The sequence below is a fragment of the Sapajus apella genome, unplaced genomic scaffold (genome assembly GCF_009761245.1).
Source record: "Sapajus apella isolate SASKATOON/1434 unplaced genomic scaffold, GSC_monkey_1.0 scaffold2, whole genome shotgun sequence".
NCBI lineage: Eukaryota > Metazoa > Chordata > Mammalia > Primates > Cebidae > Sapajus > Sapajus apella.
In genome coordinates this window covers 50,054,247-50,078,649 of record NW_022436942.1, presented here as the reverse complement: position 1 = coordinate 50,078,649, position 24,403 = coordinate 50,054,247, and positions in this window count along the sequence as shown.

Below are 24,403 nucleotides of genomic sequence, written 5' to 3'. Positions count from 1 at the left end.
ACCCCCTGACAGGCCCCAGTGTGTGATGTTTTCCTCCCTGTGCCCATATATTCTCATTGTTCAACTCTCACTTATGAGTGAGAACATACAGTGTTTGGTTTTCTGTTCCTGTGTTAGTTTGCTGAGAATGATGGTTCCCAGCTTCATCCATGTCTCTGCAAGAACATAAACTCATTCTTCTTTATGGCTGCATAACATTCCACGGTGCATATGTGCCACATGTACTTGATCCAGTCTAACATTGATGGGCATTTGGGTTGGTTTCAAGTGTTTGCTATTGTGAATAGTACTGCAATAAAAATTCGTGTGCATGTGTCTTTATAGTAGAATAATTTATAATACTATGGGCATATGCCCAATAATGGAATTGCTGGGTCAAATATTATTTCTGGTTCTATATCCTTGAGGAATCACCACACTGTCTTCCACAATGGTTAAAGTAATTTACACTCCCACCAACAGTGTAAAAGTGTTTCTATTTCTCCACATCCTCTCCAGCATCTGTTGTTTCCTGACATTTTAATGATCGCCATTCTAACTAGTGTGAGATGATACCTCATTGTGATTTTGATTTGCATTTATCTAATCACCAGTGATGATGAGCTTTTTGTTTCATATGTTTGTTTGCCACATAAATGTCTTCTTTTGGAAAATGTCTGTTCATATCTTTTGCCCACTTTTTGACTGGGTTGTTTGTTGTTTTCTTGTAAATTTGTTTAAGTTCCTTGTAGAATCTGGATAATAGCCCTTTGTCAAATGGATAGATTGCAAAAACTTTCCCTCGTTCTGCAGGTTGCCTGTTCACGCTGATGATAGTTTCTTTTCCTTCACAGAAGCTCTTTAGTTTAATTAGATCTCATTTGTTTATTTTGGCTTTTGTTACCATTGCTTTTGGTGTTTTAGTCATGAAGTCTTTGCCCATGTCTATGTCTTGAATGGTATTGCCTAGCTTTTCTTCTAGAGTTTTTATGGTTTTAGGTCTTACATTTAAGTCTTTAATCCATCTTGAGTTAATTTTTGTATAAGGTGTAAGGAAGGGGTACAATTTCAGTTTTCTACATATGGTTAGCCAGTTTTCTTAAAACCATTTATTAAATAGGGCATCCTTTCCCCATTGCTTATTTTGGTCAGGTTTGTCAAAGATCAGATGGTTGTAGATGTGTGGCATTATTTCTGAGGCCTCTGTTCTGTTCCATTGGTCTATATAACTGTTTTGGTACCAGTTCCATGCTGTTTTGGTTACTGTAGCCTTGTAAAATAATTTGACATTAGGTAGTGGGATGTCTCCAGCTTTGTTCTTTTTGCTTAAGATTGTCTTGGCTATGCAGGCTCTTTTTTGGTTCCATATGAAATTTAAAGTAGTTTTTTCTAATTCTGTGAAGAAAGTCAGTGGTAGTGAAATGGGAATAGGATTGAATCTATGAATTACTTTGGGCAGTATGGCCATTTTCACAATGTTGATTCTTCCTATGAATGAGCATGTAATGTTTTTCCATTTGTTTGAGTCCCCTCATTTCCTTGAGCAATGGTTTGTAGTTCTCCTTGAAGAGGTCCTTCTCATCCCATGCAAGTTGTATTTCTAGGTATTTTACTCTCTTTGTAACAATTGCAAATGAGAGTTTGCTCATGATTTGGCTCTTCAGCAAAGTCTCAGGATATAAAATTAATGTGCAAAAACTGCAAGCGTTCATATACACCAATAATAAAACTCTTTAGTCATTAACCTGTTGCAGTTTCTGAATGATGAATGAAGTTGTTGGAAGCTTTAGAGAGATTTAGAGTTTGAGAACATTTTCATGAACTTTGTCCTCTTCTCATTTTTTTTTTTTTGATTACTTAAGTACGGTTTATATTTAAGCATTATTTAGTGTTTCCATGCATTTTGTCTGCTAAGTTATGCCTATACATATATACATACGGCTGATGTTTGCATATTCACTCTTTCCTATCTCAAATAAAATTCCAGAGACCCTTAGAGTTTCCATTACTTATTTGTGTTTTCTATTTTTTTACTCAAGGCACACTCACTCTTAGAATGGTTTATAAATTGCAGTTAGTTTTCAAAGTAATTTTGATTTTCTTGCAGCGCTTGTTTGCATGACAACCTTAAGGTGTCCTTGAGAAAAAGTGCTTTCATTTCAGTGTATTCAAATGCCCTTTTTTGGCTTCTGTGGGCAGCAATTATGGTGTCCTGTATCATCTGGTCTCTTTTTACGGCCATCCCCATAAAGCTAAGATGCAAAGATTCTACCCCCAGTGATTTAGGTTTGGCCTCATTCCAACACTTAATTGGTGGAGACTTTGTCCTGTATTTAGTATTCAGGACAGAGCAAAGCATTTCTCATGAAATGGTTGCAGGAGATGAAAATTACCTAGTTGTTTCAAGCCTCACAGCAAAATGGAATTACCTTCTGGACCGGAACTGAGGCTCCTGCTGACCACTTTCTCTTACCAAGTAATTTCATAAGATGCAAACAAGACTCATTTTGAAAATATAAAGCTCTATTGACAATATGCAATAAAGTGAAGAATTAGGGTACAAAATGTGATGTGAACACATTAGAATTGTAAACAAAATAATTAATAAAAGCATATGGAGAGAACCTGGAAGGAACTCCACCAAAATAATAATAATGGTGGTTTGAGTGCTGGGATAATAGGCAATTATTTTTCTTTTCGCCATTTTACATGTTTTCTAGATTGTAGTTGTATTACCTTTATAATTAAACAATAAATTCTCTTTAAAAACATGTTAGAATAACTCTCCAATATAGATTTTGACAACCTACCTTTATAACCTCCTCTCCTTAGCAATAGACCTGGGATTATAATGTTTGAATGTCATAATTAAGATAATAAAATGTTAATAACCAAACCGGATTTTTTGACATTACGGTTTGCTTATTTTGTAATGCACTTCTTTTTAGCACCTGTACAATTCAAACCTTTTAATTGCATTTTGCATGAATGTCAGGCAAAGTTATTGCAAGCAAGTTTTTGTATATGTGGTTTTTTTTTGAGCTTGACTTATTATAGCAATCCAAATGTGGTGGGAACACTGCATTTAACCAAGCAGAAAGACAAAGCAGTAATTGTGATTTCATTCTAAGTCACCAGCAGTGGAATTTTTGAGCCATCTTTTTAATCTTATAGATGCTTTAATCACTAGCTGTAAGGCTAATTTATCAAAAATATGTGATGATGTTCCATACCTTCTAGCAAATGGAAAAAAATGAATATTAAAACATATAATTTTTTTCTTTCTGTTGTTTCAACTCCACAGTAGGTTTAGAAATAAAATCAAGATTTCATATGCATTAAATCTGTTATGATATTATTCATTAATTTTTAACTCTATACAGTTTGAATGACTGTAGAAAATATCCATAGCATTTTAACTGAGTATAATTTTCATTCTTACATGCATGACTAGAAAAAAATTCAGTTATCCTTAAGCAAAAATAAATCCATTTGTTATATAGAAATAAATTTAACATTATCATTCTTTTCTTAAAAGAGCTGCAGTCAGGAACTATGGAAATAGATTCCACTGAGACTATCACAGCTATACAGTTATATCATAGCTGACTTCTTTTTTTGTCTTCTTGTGATAAGGCCTGAAGCATATTTGTTTGCCTCTTGTTGAGTTTATACCAATTTCTGAGGTTATTTTGAACCTTATAATATGTATTTAAAATAAAGTTTTTCCTTGTCTGGGATGAGTATGGCAAGAGACATTTTGTTTTTTAATATTATTTGTTCACTAAATAACATTGTGTAGGTGATATCAAGCATCAGAGCAATTTCATATGATTCCAATCTCACCCCATGCCATGGAAAGTACATGAATTAATTCTGGTGTTCAGGAGTCTTTTAATCCATATGCTATTTCATAGAATCATGGATAAATAGAGTCAGAAGGAAATTCCAATCCAGTGGTTTTGGAATGGAAATCTTTTTTCCAAAATCAATCTTCTGTAGAAGCCCTATACATAAAATGATATAAGCTGAGCTCCTTCACTGACTGGGTAAGAAGCTACCGAGTTGCCTCATGAAATTCACTTGTCCCATTCCATCTTTATCCATGTAGGCTGTTGAGCATCTCAACAGAACACAAGAGGCCCTCAGAAGATACTGCAAATTCAATTCCAGTTTCTTTCATATTACAAATAAATTAACAAAAATCTTAAGAAATGAAGCAACTTACCACAAATGAGGATCACAGAACACAAAGCCTTGCACACATTAAGTCTCAAAATATAAGTCGCCAGGGTAGTTGTTATATTAGTTAGTAAATGAGGCATACTTACAAATCTGGGACATTTTTCACATCAAAATTACTATTGTTTAATTGAATGTTTTCTTAATTTGTCTGAAATTGTTCAAAGGAAAGTGCAATAGGAGAATGGTGTGAAAATAAACACCCAAAAGCCTGTGAATAGGCCAAAGAACTTACAAAACATTTGGAAGAGATCTTAGTACAACATCTTAAGGGGACTGCAAAATATTCAGTCCAAGTACCATTGCCACACAGGCCTGGTTGACCTCTGGCTGCCACTAAAACCATGAATACTTATTGTATACATCATCCCAGAAGACCAGAGATATTTTCCAAGAACAAGAGCTCTGGCCAACTCTAGGATCGGGTTGAAGGTATACTGGACCTTCACTTTACAGGATTTATAAGGTAGATGATAGTTGAGTTTATATTGTCACAGAAATTATCAGGCATAGGAAGCTCTAGACGATCTAGGAATTCTGGATATTCTAATTGTTTGAGCACTGCAGTGTGTTATAGCACATATTCTTACTTCATATTATTTCAAATACTTGGTTTAACCAGATCACTGATTTCCTGTATTGGAAGAAGATACTTCCCCTTTCTATGCTTTAGTTATTCCATAACTCAAGAAATAATTATACCAGCATTTAATAGAAACACAAAATAAGTTACCACAATATGAAAAAGCTATGCTTATTACAACAACCATGACAGGCATGTAGAAAATACAACAAGACTTTTGCTGGGTTTCAACATTTTTTTTAACATCTGATAGTTGAAACAATAAAGGAGAAATATTGTTAGATATCTAAAAAGAAGTAATAGATCTATCTTTAAACAGCCAAACTGGTTCAGCCATCATCCCTCCCAATAGCCAATGAAGATTAGAGGGTTGTTGAAGAGCATAGATGATGAAGAAATTTAATAGCTATATATAAGACTATCACATTCCCTTTTCTCTCTAGTAAGAGTGCCTCTCTCTGACCAGAGAGATCAGAATATCTGTTAAAAGGGGAGATGAATGTTTCACTAATATGTACTTAGTTCCTTGCTTGATACTTGGTAGCTACAAAAATGCCTAAGTCTGCCTATGCTGATTTAGAACAGGTATCTCCAGCTTGGAGGTGTCTTCTGGAGTTTGCAGAGGCAGAGAAATGGTGCTTGTGTCTTGCCTGAAGAGTTCTGAATGCTGCAGGTTGCATAGAGTAGGCCTCAATGGCAGCCATAGAAAAAGAGTGCAATGAATTGGCCTCACTCCTGAAGTTTGTCAGGGCCAGCTGGTATGCATTTTCACATGGACCCCATGGAGACCCAGCAAATTACCCAGGCTTGAATATTTTTGAAAGGACTCAGATGCCTGCCAAGAGAAAAAATGGACCATTTAGCTTTTTTTTTTTTTTTTGGCCAGGAGAGAGTTACAGTTTCTCAAAGGGTGAGTTACAGTTTCTCAAAGGATCTATTCCCTACATCATGAAATGGTGCAGTGCAGAGATACCCAGCAATAGAGGAGGGGTCTTTCCACTTTACTTTGCACCCCTCCTTAGCTCCTGACCACAGAATAGTTAGAAGCAGAATGAGGAGGAGGTAAAAGAAAGAGGTTTCAAGAACAGGAAAGAATAGCTTTTCCTACTTTTGGTGTCTATGACCCCTAATTAGGCCCAAACAAAGAGCAATGCCATATTTGAAGTCAGTGGGAGAAGAAAGAATAAATGGTCACTTATTTACCCTATTGAAGATAGACTGTTTGGTGTGCTAGTTATCCTTGTTTTACATTAAAAGGCATTGAAAAGCAGAAAAAGGCGTGACCAAAGGGCACAGAGGTAGGAGATGACAGAGCCAGGAGTCTTGTAACTCCAAAATCTATTTCTTGAGAGAACGCCACGTTCCCTGTATAGAGAGACTGTAAAGAAATGGAATGAAATACATATATTCCATGCTGCCTTTGTCTTTGGCATTTTCAACTTATATTCTAGAAAGATGAGATTGAACACTGGGATTGAGGGATCCCAGCACTGTGGGTCACTGTAAGTAACTTCACCTTCTTAAGCCTTTTTTTCATTTATAAAATAAGGAGATTGAATCAATTTAGCTAAAATTTCCCTTTCAGATTTTACAAAGATATAATCATAGCTAAAAAAGAGGGGGAAAAGGGGAGGGAGAGAGGAGGGGGAGGGAGAGAGAAGGGGGAAGGAGAAGGAGAAGGCAGGGAGAGGAAAGAAAGGGAAGAGGAGAAGTAGGAAGGGAGGAGAGTATAGAGGAAAGCCATGCAAGTGTCAGTAAGCTCCTGTATTCATTGCATTAGTTGGATATTTTACACCTTAAATTTGCATTTTTTTTCTGGAGAGTCAAAGAATTGAATTAGAACTTCAAAAAGTGTCTTTGCTTCCATATTTTCTCCTTCTTCCTTCCCATTATTTCTTTTACAGTCATTGCTAAGCTGATTTTACAATAAATAAAAAACACATATTTTCAAAGCTGGAAACACTTCTACCTCTCTGACATACTTTCAGTTGCGGACAATAAAGAAAATTCTTCAACCTCTGAAAGCACCTCCAAAACTGGATTCCCCGGAGAAATCGTGGTATGGAGTTTTTTTAAAAATGCATGATGTGAATGAGACTGGGAAATTGTAACCTTGGATAGGTTTGTTGCTGCAGCTTTCAATCCTGTCACAATAGGTGTCATGAAGATGAATAAAGTTGGTGCCATCTTCTGTTTTCATTATCATCCTAGGGGCTGGGATCGGAAAGGATTCATTTTGTGCCACTGTCATTTCTCATTACTATCTATGTCATGAGAGTGAATTATAACAGCCCTCAGATGCCAGCCATGGCTTTGCTCTCATTACAGACTTTCATTCATGGGACGAAGATGGTAATAAGAGTGGAATGTCGTGTAAAAACAGAGCTCACTTCATGACAGTTGGAAATTGGTGATGAAAATGGAAAATGGCAGAAAAAATTAATCTTTTTTTGTGGCAAAAATTGCCCTGCAAAAAGCATCGTGCACCAAAGGTATCCTTCACTGTGGCAATGACAAAGCAATGAAAAGGCAAACAATGAACAGCCTTTGGAGCCAATGAAGAGATTCTGAAGTATCCATCTTGCTTGGTGCTTTGGAAATGTATCCCTTAATCCTGAATAATGTAACATCCATTGGGCTCCAAAAGTAATGTGATAGGCAATTAGGAGCGCCTCTATTCTCCCTTCAGTGATGTGAATATCTCTATTACATACTGGCAGAAAGGCTCTACCAAATTTATGGAAGCCATTAGAATTTCTATATAGGGCACCTTTCATACACACACACACACACACACACACTCACAAGCACATATATATGCCCATGTATTTATATGTTCATGTATTTACAATTCTGGAAAAATATTTAGCTTATTCAATAATAGTGATACTCAAAGACAGGAATTCTACTTTTTATTTTGTACATACAAATTTAATATATTCTTGTATTGATTGAATTTTGAAAACAAGAGCATTCAACACTCTTAAAATTACAGAAATACTAACCTTCTCTACCATTAACATAACTGGCTCTGTGTACCACTGAATCACCTTTATTACTAGATTTTGTTTATTGTCAAATCTAGACACATATTCTCTAACTAAAGTTGAAGAGGAAAAAGTAGCATTTACATCCAAATTTTAAAATGAATGCCCTCAGTCTCTTCTTTTACAGATACATTTTACCACTATATTCCAACTGTGATGTTTTTCTTTTCCCACCCAGAGGTCATATCTTTTCAAAATGAGGGTTACAGTGTGCTAATGGTGGAAAGAACTTGTGTGAAATGGTCTTTTCATTAAATTTCACTTAAAGCAGTCTATTTAATGTTTTATCATTGCCAACATGCATAACAGATATTCAACATTTATCCACATTTCAACACATGTCATTGTTGGGAGGGAAAAACTGGCATTTTAATATGCACATTAAGCACAGAAACATTTATAAGACGGTTATTGGATACAGAAACGTTTTTTATGTGCACCTTAATGTCTGGCATATATTTAAGGTTGCTAAATGTTGACACAGTTGTCTGTGTTATATAGACAAGCCAGAGAAAGTAGGCATGAAAGACCACTTTTATTAGTATGAAAAGAAGTCAATTACACTGTAAGAAATTGCCTGAATTCACTTGGTTCCTTTTACTTTGGAGTGGTTCATAGCAAGGGCACATTTTAAACCTGGAACTTTTTTTTTTATTGTACTTTAGGTTCTGGGGTACATGTGCAGATCATGCAAGATTGTTGCATAAGTACACACGTGTCAATGTGGTTTGCTGCCTCCCTCCCCCCGTCACCTACATCTGGCATTTCTCCCTGTGTTATCCCTCCCCAACCTCCTCATCCCCCAACAGTCCCTCCCCTGGCCCCCTCTAACAGATCCCAGTGTGTGATGCTCCCCTCCCTGTGTCCATGTGCTCTCATTGTTCATCACCTGCCTATGAGTGAGAACACTCGGTGTTTGATTTTCTGTTCTTATGTCAGTTTGCTAAGAATTATGGTTTCCAGATTCATCCATGTCCTACAAAGGACACAAATTCATCATTTTTTATGGCTGCATAGTATTCCATGGTGTATTATGTGCCACATTTTCCTTGTCCAATAAATTGTCAATGGGTATTTGGGTGGGTTCCAGGTCTTTGCTATTGTAAACAGTGCCTCTATGAACATACACATGCATGTGTCTTTACAATAGAATGATTTATAATCCCTTGAGTATATACCCAGTAATGGGATTGCTGGGTAAAATGGAATTTCTATTTCTATATCCTTGAGGAAATGCCACACTGTCTTCCACAATGGTTGAACTAGTTCACACTCTCACCAACAGTGTAAAAGTGTTCTTATTTCTCCACATCCTCTCCAGCATCTGTTGTCTCCAGATTTTTTAATGATCACCATTGTAACTGGTGTGAGGTGGTATCTCAATGTGGTTTTGATTTGCATTTCTCTAATAATCAGTGATGATGAGCATTTTTTCCTGTGTTTGTTGTCCTCATAGATGTCTTCTTTTGAAAAGTGTCTGTTCATATCCTTCACCCACTTTTAGATGGGTTTGTTTGTTTTTTTCTTATAAATCTGTTTTAGTTCTTTGTAGATTCTGGATATAAGCCCTTTGTCAGATGGGTAGATGGCAAAAATTTTTCCTATTCTGTTGGTTGCTGGTTCACTCTAATGATTATTTCTTTTGCTGTATAGAAGCTCTGGAGTTTAATTGGCTCCCATTTGTCTATTTTGGCTTTTGTTGCCAATGATTTTGGTGTTTTAGTCATGAAGTCCTTGCCTATGCCTATGTCCTGAATGGTTTTGCCTAGGTTTTCTTCTAGGGTTTTTGTGGTGTTAGGTCTTATGTTTAAGTCTTTAATCCATCTGGAGTTAATTTTAGTGTAAGGTGTCAGGAAGGGGTCCAGTTTCTGCTTTCTGCACACTGCTAGCCAGTTCTCCCAACACCATTTATTAAACAGGGAATCCTTTCCCCATTGCTTGTTTTTGTCAGATTTATAAAAGATCAGATGGTTGTAAATGTATGGCGTTGCCTCCAGGGCCTCTGCTCTGTTCAATTGTTGTATATCTCTGTTTTGGTACCAGTACCATGTTGTTTTGATTACTGTAGCCTTGTAGCATAGTTTGAAATCAGGTAGCATGATGCCTCCAGCTTTGTTTTTTTGCTTAGGATTGTCTTGGCTATTCGGGCTCTATTTTGGTTCCATATGAAGTTTAAGGTGTTTTTTTCCAGTTCTGTGAAGAAGATCATGGGTAGCTTCATGGTGATAGCGTTGACTCTATAAATTACTTTTGGCAGTATGTCCATTTTTATGATACTGATTCTTCCTAACCATGAGCATGAAATGTTTCTCCATCTGTTTGTGTCCTCTCTTATTTCCTTGAGTAGTGGTTTGTAGTTCTCCTTGAAGAGGTCCTTTACCTCCTTTATTAGTTATATTCCTAGGTATTTTATTCTCTTTGTAGCAATTGTGAATGGGAGTTTGCTCATGATTTGGCTCTCTGTTAGTCTGTTATTGGTGTATAGAAATGCTTGTGAAATATGGAACTTTTATACTTACTTTAAGGGACTGGGGTGAAGACAATAGAATGACAATTGTTAAAAAATATACGGAAAAATATCTTTTAAATTAGTAGAATTTTTTACTTAGGGCATATTTCAGAATAATTTTACATAGTCGTATAAAGTTATCAATTAAGTGTTCACAATTTAAAAATCTAAAATAATGAATTATCCTAAAGCTAATTCTAAAGAGAGTTTTATATAGCTGCTAAGGTTGAAAGTGTAGAACACTTCAAATCATGTAAGGAAAACTCATTTTAGAGCAGAGATTATTAACCATGTTAGAAAAACCGTGAGACATTTGTTCTAAATATCTGTAACCATAGATTCTAATTCAGTGGATTTGTAGCATAGGAATCTGTGTTTTTAAAGCTCTTTTTAAAAAAACCAAATTCTTATGTAGATTTGCGTTAGAAACCACTATTTTTGGAACTTTATAGACTATAAACTACGTATTCACTTTTTTTCTATGCCTCTCTTCATCACATATTTTCTTCTCACAGAATACTCTCAATTCATTCATCCATTTGTTAAACATTTATGTGTACACCTATTATGTGCCAAATGTTAAAGTTAGGGAGCAAAGAAAATAGTGTTGACAAAGGACAACCAAAGTTTTCAAGGTACTTACTCAACTGGCATGGTGAGCAATATGGTTTGTCTGTGTCCCCACCCAAATCTCATATTGAATTGTAGTTCCCATAATCCCCACAGGGCATGGAAGGGATTCTGTGAGGGTAATTAAATCATGGGGTAGTTTCCACCATGTTTTTCCCGTGATAGTGAGTGAGTTCTCACAAGATCTGACGGCTTTATAAGCATCTGGCACTTCCCTGGCCAGCACTTATTCTCTGCCCTGATGCCTTGTGAAGAATGGCATGTTTGCTTCCCTGTAAGTTTCCTGAGGCCTCCCCAGCCATACAGAACTATTAGTCAATTAAACCTCTTTTTTTAAATAAATTACCCAATATTGGGTATTTCTTCATAGCAGTGTGAGAATGTATTAATACAGTGAGATAGAAAAACAAACTGTTACAATACACTGTGTGGATGAATATTACAAGAGTAAGCCCTTTCTATGCAGGAGTACCTATAAGGAGATCTGGAAAAGGCTTTCCTAGGCGCACAATACTAAACTGAGTCTTGAAGAGGCAATCATGAGTTAGCCAGCTGGAGAAATTGTGTACTCTAGGTAAGTGGAACAGCAAGACCAAGGCAAGAACAGGTTAGAAAGTAAAGTACTGTGAGTTTAGGAAAGTGTGCAAGGTTGTTGGTGTAAGAACTGAGATGGAAGTGTAGTTGGGGACCATATTAATTGCCACTAACACATATAGCACTTACTATGGGCCATAAACAGCATTCTAGGAGTTACACTCATTTAATCATCATAACAATCATATGAAGTAGGTACAACTGTCATCCTCATTTCTTTAAATGAAGAAACAGGCACAGAGAAGCTGTGAGAGGAACTTCTGTATTTTTAAGAATCTTTTTTAAGATAATCAATATTCATTGGAAGACATTAAGCTGGAACAAATTATGCCAAAATCCCACATAAGCATGAGTCTGCCTCAGTTTTCACCTCAAGCATTTTCTGGAAAATTGGATAGATTTCAAACAGGAATGCAATGAAATTTGAATATAGGCTCAGTTCAGTACTTGCTGAACAAGATAGTATATGAAAAAAATGTTAAATGCTATATTTCTATTAAATCTAACAAACACTTTTTAAAATAATTAATGTCTTGAACTGTGATCAGCATTAGAAAACAGTGATAACAAAGTTTCAGAGCTTATAAACTAATCAGTTACATAAATAATCATAATGTCAAGGAAATGGAAATGCCAAAAATAAGTAGCATTTCAGATCAGTGATTACCATATAAGAGAATCTGAGTGTAAAGAATGTTTATAACACTTAATGATAGTAAATACATTTATATAAAGTAAATATATTTCTTAATAATTAAAGACAATCTTTACAAATCTGATTATATGTAAAGCAAATTCTGAGTAGTTAATATTCTATATAATCTTTTAGTAAGTTTTGAATCTACCTTTATTATTTATTCAAAAATAAAAATTGATTTTAAAAATCAGTTTATCAGAATGAACAAAAATCAATGAAAATTGATTCCATGTGTAGTAGAAACTAAGATATTTAAAGGCTATGTTTGGATAGTGATGTAGAATGTAATTAGAAAACATTAAAATCTACTAAAAAATTGTTCAGAAATTGTCTTGGTAGTCCTAACTACTTTTTGGTAGTCCAATCACCCAGGCTGGAGTGCAATGGCGGGATCTCGGCTCACTGGAGATTCCACCTCCTGGGTTCAAACACTTCTCCTACCTCAGCCTCCTGAGTAACTGGGATTACAGGCGCCTGCCACGATGCCCAGCTAATTTCTGAATTTTTCAGTAGAGATGGGGTTTCACTGTTTCAGCCAGGCTGGTCTCAAACTCCTTACTCAAGTGATCTGCCTGTCTCAGCCTCCCAAAGTGCTTGGATTACAGGCGTGAGCCACGGAGCCCGACTGTATTACCATTTTTATTATTGTTAAACATCAATAACTGAAGAATTAATATCAGATCAAGTCAATGTTACTATCAAATAGATTTTTTATACATTATAAAGTCACTTTTAAAACCATGTAATATTTTTATAGCTATATAGTTTGTTTTTGCTTGTTAACTAATTTTTAATATGTTTTATTTGTATAGACATGACCTTAGATTTATTATTTAAATTCAAAACAGAAAAGCTGAGAAAAGTACTTTACCATGGTGATCGTTTTAAATGAGGTTCATAGTATTTTAGTTTGTAATTAGGTTCCTCAAAAGTGGAAGTGGGGGTTGAGAGCAGGTCGAAGGAAAAAAAATGAAAGACCATTTAGATAAAATTTCACTACTACTCCTATAGATTCAATTATAACAGCTCTAGGGCCTGAAAAGTACATGTGTGCATTTGGTCAGCCATCATTTTAAAAAAAATACCTTATATTACATTGGGTATATTGCTCTTTTTAATCTACATTGCATCATGACCTTTTTTAATTCATTGAATAACTGTATTTACTTACAGGCTAATCAAGATGTCATTCTAAATCTTACTCAGTCCTTCACAGATTACACATATTTTGTTAGATCTTAAACTTACTTTCATGTTTTCACTATTATAAATAATTCTGCAGTAAACATCTTTATGGGCATAATTTTTCTTATATGTTAGATTATTTCCTTTTTGTACCATAATGAAGATGTTTGAATTAAATGTATGATCACTTTTAAAGCTTTTAATACATATTGCCAAATAGATTCTCAAAATCTTTCTCCTCCAGTTGCTACTAAAAGTTACAGACACACAAATTAGTATTACTATGTGGGTTTTTCTTTTATGTTGTTTAATTTTTTGTTCATTATTATTACTTGAGATATAATTTACATACAGTGAAAATTCCCTAGCTTGACAAATATAAAATGTATCTGACCACAATTTCAACCCAATTTATATAATATTGCCATTACTTTAAAGAGCTATTTGTGGAGCTTTGCATGGAGGAAGGTTCCACTTACCCTGGGTCCCTGAAAACTACTAATATGATATCTGTGGTTATAATTTTGCTTTCTCAAGAATGTCATGTAACTGGAAATATGAGCTTTTTCACTTGGGTTAATGCTAGCAGCATCATGTTGTTGATGTAACATCTGTCCCTTTTTGCTTAATAATATTCTATTATATGGATATACTACAATTTGTGTCTATCTATTCACCAGTTCATGGGATTTGAATTGTTTCCAGTTTTTAGTGATTATGAATGAAATTGTTACAAACATTCACATACAGATGTTAGGTGGAGCTATGGTCTCAACATTCTTGTGAAAATACTCGGAGCAGGATGATTGACTTTTAGTTAAGTATATGTTTAACTCTATACTGTCAAACTACTTTCTAAAGTGACCGTACTATTTTCTATTCCCACTAGCAATCAATAGGAGAAGCAGATGTATTGCATCCCTCACCAGCAATAATTTTTGTAATTTTAGTCAATCTAATAAGTATGTGATTATATTTTTTTTGTGGTTTACATTTGACTTTTCCTACTGATTAATAATGCCAAGCATTTTTTTTATGTACTTATTTGGCATATATAATTTTTATGAGTGTGTGACATTTCTGTTCAAACTTTTGCCCATTATATTGGATTGCTTATCTTCTTATTATTGTATTTTAAGAGATATCTTGAGGGCAGAAACTTTTAATTTTGATAAAACACAAAAGCAAAATTTTTTCTTGTGGTTTGTGCTTTGGCGTGCCACATAGAAATATTTGTCTAACCGAAATTCACAAAGGTTTTCTCTTGTGTTTTCTTGTAGAAGTTGTACATTTCTAAGTTCCTCACTAAGGCCTATGATCCATTACAAGTTAACATTTGTATACAGTGTGTATACAAATACACAGAGAGAACAAAGTTTTTGTTTGTGTGGGGTTTTTTGTCCCAGTAAAATTTTTTTAAAAGCATAAACTTTCTCTCCAGAATTATTTTGGCACATTACATTTATCAAAAATCAATTTATCACATACATGTGAATCTCTCTCAGACTTCCTATTTTGTTCTATCAATTAATTAGCAAGTCTACCCTACTATTAAAAGCACAATGTCTGGATTACTGAAGCCTTATAATACATCTTGAAGTCAGGTTTTGTGTGCCTTCCAAATTTGTTTGGTTTAATTTCAAAATTGATTGGACTAATCTATGACCATTGCCTTTCCATATATATTTTAGAGTCACTTTCCCAATATCTAAAAATAATCCTCATTGGATGTAATAAGTATTATTTCCAATCTTTATATCAATTTAGAAAGATTTGATAAATTAATAATACTGATTTTCCAATCCATGAATACAATACATCTCTATGTACTTAGATAATTTAAAATTGTTCTCATCAGTGTTTCTATTTTTTAATGTAAAAATATTTCACAAAGTAAGTTAGTTAGATTCATCACTAGGTGTTTCATATTTCCTTTTTATGCTATTGTAAATTATGCAGATTTTAAAATTTATTTTAGTCTCTAAGTGTTCAGTACCAGTTTATGAAAATGTAGTTGATTTTTGTATGTTGACCATGTATTTGGTAACTTTTCTAAATTTATTTACACTTTCTATGAATTATTTTGTAGAGTCCTTGGGATCACATTCCTAGATGGCTATGGTTTGCTGCAAGTAATGATACCTTTTTCTCAACCTTATATACAATTTTATTTATTTATCTTGCCTTATAACACTGTCTAGGACCTTTTTTATCATATTGCGTAGAAGTGATAAGATTGGACTTTCCTTTATTGGTCACATTATGAAATGCACTGGTCTTTTACTATTAGGTTTACTGTCAGTTATAGGCTATTATAGATGTCTTTTATCAAGTTAAGGAAGTTACCTTCTGCTATTGGATTGCTGAGATATTTTTATTGTGAGTACATGTTGACTTTAAAAAAAACTCTTTAACTGTATCTATTGAGATAATACACTTTTCTATTATATTGTTTTGATATAGTGAATTATAGTGATTGACTTTCACAGGGCAAATCAACCTTGCATCCCAGAGATAAATGCTACTCTTCATGCTGTATCAGTATTCTCATACATTTCTAAATTTGATTTAATAATAATTTGTTAAAGAACTTTGCAGGAGAGGATATTGAACCATGTCAACATTCAATTTTTGGTACCATTTTTGTATTTTTTTTTTTCTTGTAATGTTGTCTGGCTTTGGTAACATCAGGTCTCATAAAATGAGTTGGAAAGCATTCTCATTTTAAATTTTCTGAAACGGTTTGGATAAAACTCACAATTCTTCTTCAAATGCTTCACAGAATTCACTCATGCTATCATCTGGGGTTTGAGTTTTTTAGGGGGAGAAAATTTTTAATTAAAAATTTAAATAACTTAACAAATGGCATGCTATTCAGGTTATCTCCTTCAGGAGTGAGATTCAGTAGTCTGTTTTTAGCAGGAATTTATCCATTTCATGTTTTCAAATGTACTATCATAGGGCTCATGATATTCTATTATTATCCACATAATGTCTGTAAGACATGTAGTTATGTCCTCTGTTGATTCCTGATATTGATAATTTTATCTACTTTCTTTCATTCTTCATTGTTCTGGTTATACTTTCATCAGTTTGATTGAACCAGTTTTTAGATTCACTGATTTTATTTTCTTTTTTAAATAATTTTTTAGAGATGAGGGTCTCAATTTGTTGCCAAGGCTGGGCTGCGCTCAAACTCTTGGCCTCAATCACTTCTCTCACTTCAGCCTCTCAAAGTATTAAGATTGTAGGCATTAGAAATGGTGCCTGGTTGATTTGATTTTTTACTTTTTTTCAATTTCATTCATTTCTACTGTTTATTTTCTTTCTTCAGATTTCTTTGTTTATAATTTTCTCTTCTTTTTGTAGTTTTTAAGGTGATGACAGTTTGTTGGCTTCTGACATTTTCTTTTTTTCCCCAGCTATACTAATGTAAAGTTGAACATTTATGGCATTCAACATAATTTGATATTCATACATATTATACAATGATTTCCAAAATCAAGTTAATTAATATATCCATCACCTCATATGCTTATTCATTTGTATGAGTGTTTTTGTATGTTAAAAACAATTAGGATCTGCTCTCTTAGCAAATTTCAAGTGTATAATACATTATTATTGATTAGAGTCACCATGCTGTGCATTAGATCCCCCAGAAAACCTTTTTATATTATAATCAAAAGTTTATGCCCTTTGACTAACATCTCCCCATTTCCCCCAGCCTCTGGCAACCACTGTTCTAATCTTTGTTTCTATGAATTTGACTTTTTTAGATTTCGCATAAAATTGAGATCATGTAGTATTTGTATTTCTGTGCCTGGCTTATTTCACTTAGCATAATGTCCTCCAAGTTCATCCATATTGTCTCAAATGGCAAGATATGCTTCTTTTTTAAGGTTGAAAAAGATTCCATTGTGTGCGTATTTGTTACATTTTCTTTATGAATTCATATGTTGAAAGACACTTAGGTTGTTTACATTTAGTGGCTATTGTGAATAATGCTCCAGTGAACATGGGCATGCAGATATCACTTTGAAATATTGATTTCCCCTTCTTTGGATATAAATCCAGAAGTGAGATTGCTAAACGGTAGTTCTATTTTTAATTTTTTGAGGAAACTCCATATTGTTTTTCATAATAATTGTACTACTTTACAACCTCACCAACAATGCACATTATCCCTTTTCTCCACATTCTGTTGTTATCACTTGCCTTTTTTATAATAACCATCCTAATAGGTGCAGGGTCATAGCTCATTGTGGTTCTGATTTGCATTTCTCTGATGATTAGTGATGTTGAACACCTTTCATAAAACTGAAGGCCATTTTATATCTTCTTTGGGAAAATATCTATTCATGCTTTTCCGATTTTTAAATAAGGTTTTCTGTTTTTTTATTTGCTGTTGAATTGTATGTGTTCCTTACATATTTTGTATATTAACCGTTTATAAGACACATACTATAAAGTCATGTGCACATGTATGTTTGTTGCAGCACTATTCACAGTAGCAAAGACTTGGAACCAACACAAATGCTCATCAATGTTAGACTGGATAAAGAATATGTGGCACATATACGCCATGAAATATATGCAGCCATAAAAAAAGATGAGTTCATGTCCTTTTCAGGGACATGGATAAAGCTGGAAACCATCATTCTCAGCAAACTAGCACAGGAACAGAAAACCAAACACTGCATATTCTCACTCATAAGTGGGAGTTGAAGAATGAGAACACATGGACACAGCGAGGAGAACATCACATACCCAGGCCTGTTGAGGGGTGGTGAGTTAGAGGAGGGGTAGCATTAGGAGAAATGCCAAATGTAGATGACGGGTTGATGGGTGCAGCAAACCACCATGGCACATGTATACCTATATAACAAGCTTGCATGTTTGGCACATGTATCCCAGAACTTAAAGTATAATAATACAAAAAAAGAAAAATGTATATTTGTAAATATTTGTAAATAGACTCCCTTTTAATTTTATTTTTTATTTGCTGTGGAGAAGACTTTTAGTTTGAAATAGTACCACTTGTTTATTTTTGCTTTTGTTGCCTGTGCTCTTTGGGCCATATCCAAAACATCATTGTCAAGACCAATGTCAAGAAGCTTTTTCTTTATGTTTTCTGCTAGAATTTTTATGGTTTTATGATGTTTAAGTATTTAATCTATTTTGAGTTTAAAAGTCCAATTTCATTTTTTTTGTATCTGGATATCTAGCTTCTCTCACAGCATGTATTGAAGAGATATCATTTCCCCATTGTGTATCCTTGGCACCTTTGTCAAAGATTAGTTAGCTTTACATGCTCTGTTTATTTCAGGGCTCTCCAGTCTGTCCATTGATCTGAAAAAATATATGGATCTGCATTTATGCCAGTATCATACTATTTTATTACTATAGCTTTATTATATCATTTGAGATTAAGAGATATGCTGCCTCCAGCTTTGTTCTTCTTTCTCAAGTTTTCTTTGGTTAGTCTTTTGTGGTTTCATACAAATTTTAGCTTTTTTTTGTATTTTGGGGGAAAATGCCATTGGCATTTTTGGCAGGGGTTGTATGGGATCTGTAGGAAGAATTGGGTAGTATGGACATTTCAACAGTATTAGTTTTTTCCAATCCCAATGAATATCTTTTCATTTGTTTGTGTCCTCTTCAATTTCTTTTATTACTGTTTTATAGTTTTCAGTCCAGATATCTTTTATCTCCTTGTTTACATTTTTTCATGAATACTTTATTGTTTTCAATGCTACTGTAATGGAATTTTTTTCTTAATCTCTTTTTAAGACAGTTCATTGTTCCTATAGTTCACTAGCATTAATAACGATTCCTAAATTAATTATCTTGAAAAATGTCACATTATCAATATTCTTTTGGAAGAGAGGATAATATGTGGGAAAACATGGGTATCAATGACTGACTCAAAACCTGATTAAAAAAAAATAAAAAGACTTGGATTCTGAATATAAAGACACTTTAGAAATTTTTTAGTCAATAGTTAATAGATCTTTTCTTTTTATGTAGACATAAGACAAATATTCAAAATTTTTGTCTAAATAAGTCTGAAAGCTCTTTTAGAATTTGAAGTTAAAAAGTCCAAAGGATAAGAAGGTATGGTGATATTTGATTAGTAAATTTTTTTCTTTCTTAGCTGTATAAAAAATAAGGTGCATCTTACATGCAATAGCATGAAACTCAATAAAATATGTCCTTTGGTAATTGTTCTGTTCATATGTCATAATTTTTAAACAATTTCCAATAGGTAGTCATTTGATTCATTACTATTCATCTTTTGTGAATTTTTTTGTGTGCAAAATACTTTTTAATACGAATTTTAGAATGCGTTAGTTTCCTCTTTCCCCATCTAAATATTTTCATAAATTCTTAAATATTTACTTTAATTCATAATAATCTAAATGTTGTCTCTATGACATTATCAAATTTCATCATTATTAGCTTTAACAAATGTTAAGGAAAACCAGCGACCATCAAAACAGGAGAGAAGAAGGGAAGAAAGGCGAGCTATTTTCTTCTTTAGAGCAGGTTTCAATGTTTGGTCGTGACCATAGAAGCAATATCATTAGCTATTCAAAACTTTACCTTTGACTTCAAAATATAAAATTAGAAAGATGGGATATTATTGTGTTAGCAGGTAGAGTAACTTCATAAGTATATTTCTGACATAAATATAATTGGATTTTGTCAAATATTGTATATAAATACAGTTATATTTATGTCGGAAATATACTTATGAACATACTTATGAGTAACATAAATATAATTATATTTTGTCAAATATTGTATATAAATTGTACCTAAATACAATTATATTTATGTCAGAAATATATTTACAAAGTTACTCTACCTGCTACTGCATCCAGTCTGTGATACAGAGGCTTTAATGGTAAAGGAAAAATTTATTGAAACTATTTTCTTTCAGAATTTTGTTCAAACTCTTCCTCTTTTTAATGAGAAAGAGGTTTCTCTCTCGAAACTTATCATAGTTATGCATTTGACTTATTACTTCTGCTTTTGTCAATAAATTTAGAGAATCTCTGATAATGGAAAGGCCATATTTGTATGAGCTTGGACCGTGAAGGCAAAACTGGGAGCTTGTTTCAGTATCTGACACTTAACAGCTGAGTGACATTTAACAAATGATCTAACCTCCCTATTCCCCTTCAATGAGAATGAAATAATAATTGTTATATCTATAGCTAATATTTGTGGATTATTTGGTATTCAGGTAATACTTGAAACACTTTCTATCATTTCATTTTCATTCTTACAAAAAGTATATGGGGAAGGTGCTATTATGATCTCCATTTTACAGATGAGGGCACTAACAAGGTCAGTATAAAATTAAATGAAAGAATAATTTTATCACTCTTGGCGTGGAGAGTAAGCCCTCAGTATGGTGATGACGGTTATGTCAAGGATGACAGAAATAGTGATGGTGATAACAATGACAAAATTAAAATTTCTATGCATCAGCATATTATGCCACCTTAGATAAATATGCATGTAACTACTAAAAAATAGCATCAATAGTTTAGTAAGCATTGACTGACTCTCTTTGATAACCAGGCACTAAACGCTCAGATATTACACAAAGATATAATGATATTTTCAAGGCATCTCCAGACTAATGGAAAAGAAAAAAATTATTAAAATGGGAAAATATTAAAGGAATGAATGATGGGGGAGGTAAGTAAGAAAGTAGGGAGGAGATAGCAAAGAAAATATACAGGAGAAAAGGAAGGAAGACAGGGTAATCTTATAGAAAATACACTTAGCTTCATTTGGATTGCACAGCAGGAGATATATCCCAATTTCTAATACATGCTATGCATCAATGCCCATATTCAGAAATCAGCTGCTGGGAAGACACGTGTAAACACAGCAAGCATTTTTCTTAAGAATGTATAGTGATGCATAACACATGTCAAACTGGAATCTGGCTTTATGCAACATGACTTATTGGATCAATGGTCCCAATTCAGTGTGCCATCTGTAAAAAAAAAAAAAAAAAAAAAAAAAATTCTGTAGCACGTGTGTATACAACTGATATTATGACATACAGAATTATGAAACCCAGTGAGAAAGAGATGAATTGTTTTTTCATTCATGCTGTGACCAGGACTGTTTTTCCAAATATGCATATCTATAGATTACGGAAAGGGTTGGAAGGGATCTGGAAAGACAAGAGGAGAAAACGGGCAGAAATGTCATAGCAGCTTTCAGCTGCTTCAACTCCCTGGGAAAGAGTTTTAGTATACATTCCACCAAAAAAAAGGTGCATTCAATAGCTTTAGATACATTTTGTGCTGATCCAGTTAATATGTCAAAATATTCTGCTTAAAGCAAGAAGACAGGAAAGCTTTGCCACACCACAAAGGGGCATCTAAATCCCATCACTTCTTTGTCACCCTCTAAGGAATAGCATTATGTAAGCATCTGATTTGCATCACTGGGGCAGCCTCGATTTCTGAGAAAGCTGTTTGCAATTCAATAAGCTCCATGCACAATGTTGCCTTTCATGTGACTCCTTATGGTGCTGTTGATAATGATCATAATACTTTCTTTCCCCAATGGAGAACACTGAGTCAATGCTGAAAAATCAAACTTTTGTTTCTGTATAAGCTAGAGGGAATATGAAGATTGAGAGCGAGAGAGATGAGCTTTCATATTTCATAATCTCTGACATAGATTAAGAAAGTTTCCCAAAAGGTCACTAGATTAGTTAGAGGCAATATTGAATTGATAGCTTAGAAATGAAAGCTGGGACAGTTTGAACAGTGAGAGGAGAGAAAGTGAGGAAAGGGAGAGAAAGGGCGTGAGAAAAGAGAGACTGACAGGAAGAGAAAGAAATTAACAGAGACAGATGGAGAGAGAGACAGAAGACAAAGAAAAAATAGAAATTGTGAGTCTGGATCATGAGATATGAAAGCAACTTTGCCATCCTTGAGAAAGTCAAAAGTTCATATGAAAATTCATCAAATACTCATTTTGCTCATTCATTCTTCACCTTTTGAGTGTACCGGTTATGCCACAGGACCTTGGAAAGCCTAGGATTTTCTTTCATTTCCCATTTTGAATAGTTAAATAACAACCACCTCCTTTATGATCCTGTAAATCTCAATTCTGTTTCCATCTGAGCTGAGTTGTTAAGAAGTTAATGATTTAGAACTGCTTCCTGCTTCGGCTTGCTTACTCTTTCACAGAAAAGTAAGTGAGAGGAGGCACTTCTTAATGTGATGGGCAAGGCTATGTGTACCTAAGTCAGACTTTTTTTTTTTTTTTAATCTCCTTTCTAACTTTATTTTAGATTCAGGGGATACATGTTTAGGTTTGTTACCTGGATAAATTGCATGTCTCAGGGATTTGGTGTACAGAGTATTTTGTCACTCAGATAATGAGCATAGTACCCACTAGGTAGTTTTCTGATCCTCACTCTCCTCATCCTCCATCGTCAAGTAGGTCCCAGTGTCTGTTGTTCTCTTCTTTGTGTCTATCCATGTGTACTCAATGTTTAACTCCCACTCATAAGTGAGAACAGGCAGTATTTGTTTCTCTGTTCTTGTGCTAATTCATTTAGAACTATGGCCTTCAGCTCTATCCATGTTGCTGCAAAGGACATGATCTCGTTCCTTTTTATGCGCTGGACTTTCTGAGTGATGTGGCTGTGGTGTTGGGAGTGACCTTCAAATACTGATACTCAGCAAATATGAGATAAATGAGTAGCAATATTACTGATATCAGGGAAGATAACGAACGAGAAATAGCAAAAACAATGACAAGGACATCGAGAACAGGGTCCAAATGTTAAGCAATTTTCATAGACTTTGGTATAGAAAAAGGCACCAGGAAGATGTTCCATGCTCATTATTACTTATTCAAAAACATTAAATAGGCTGGGTGCGGTGGCTCATGCCTGTAATCCCAGCACTTTGGGAGGCTGAGATGGGCAGATCAGCTGAAGTCAGGAATTCAAGACCAGCCTGGCCCACATGGTGAACCCCCCATCTGGTATGGTGGCGGATGCCTATAATCCCAGCTACTTGGGTGACTGAGGCACGAGAATCACTTTAACCCAAGAGCCAGAGGTTGCAGTGAGCCAAAATCACTCCACTGCACTCCAGCCTGGGTGACAGAGGAAGACTCTGTCTCAAAAAAATACAAAATAAAAAAAAATTAATAATTGACCTAGTGCCTATAATAAACACAAGACTAAAATACAATTTCTAATATAAAGTTACAGTGAAGAAGAGGTGACACCAGTGAGCTAATATAAATATCACTAATATGTTGTCCTCACAAAACTTTTATGTCATTTGTTCCAAATGACATGAATTATTTTGAAAATATGAAAAATATAAAATAGATTTTCTCAACTTGACATTATTGCCAGTTTGAGCCAGGTAATTTTTGTGGCTGTCCTCCTGTGTATTTTAGGGTGATAAGCAGTGTTGTTGACCTCTACGCAACTAGAAGCCAGCAGTAACTCACCCCCAGTTGCACCAACCCAAAGTATATCTAGACATTACCAAATCTTCCTTGGGCAAAATCACCCTGATTGAGAAACCTCACCATAGAGCACCATGTTTGTTATAGTGGTTGTTGCTGTTCTTTGGATTTTTGCTGTGTCTACCTTTGTATTTCATTATATATGCAGTAAAAGCAGCAGATTGCTAAACTACTGAAAGCCATTCTCTCCTTTTTCTGTGGCCATATAAGCTGACCTATGCACATGGCCATGCCATTAGGGGCTACATATCTTAACTTCCTTTACAGGTAGATGTGCTCATATGATCACGTTTAGTGACTAAGTGAAGAGATGAGTAGCACTTTTAGGCTTTAGCACTGAAGTAAAAAGCATGCTCTCCTCTGCCTTCACTTCCTACTTCAAGCTGGAACAAGGACAGGGATGATGC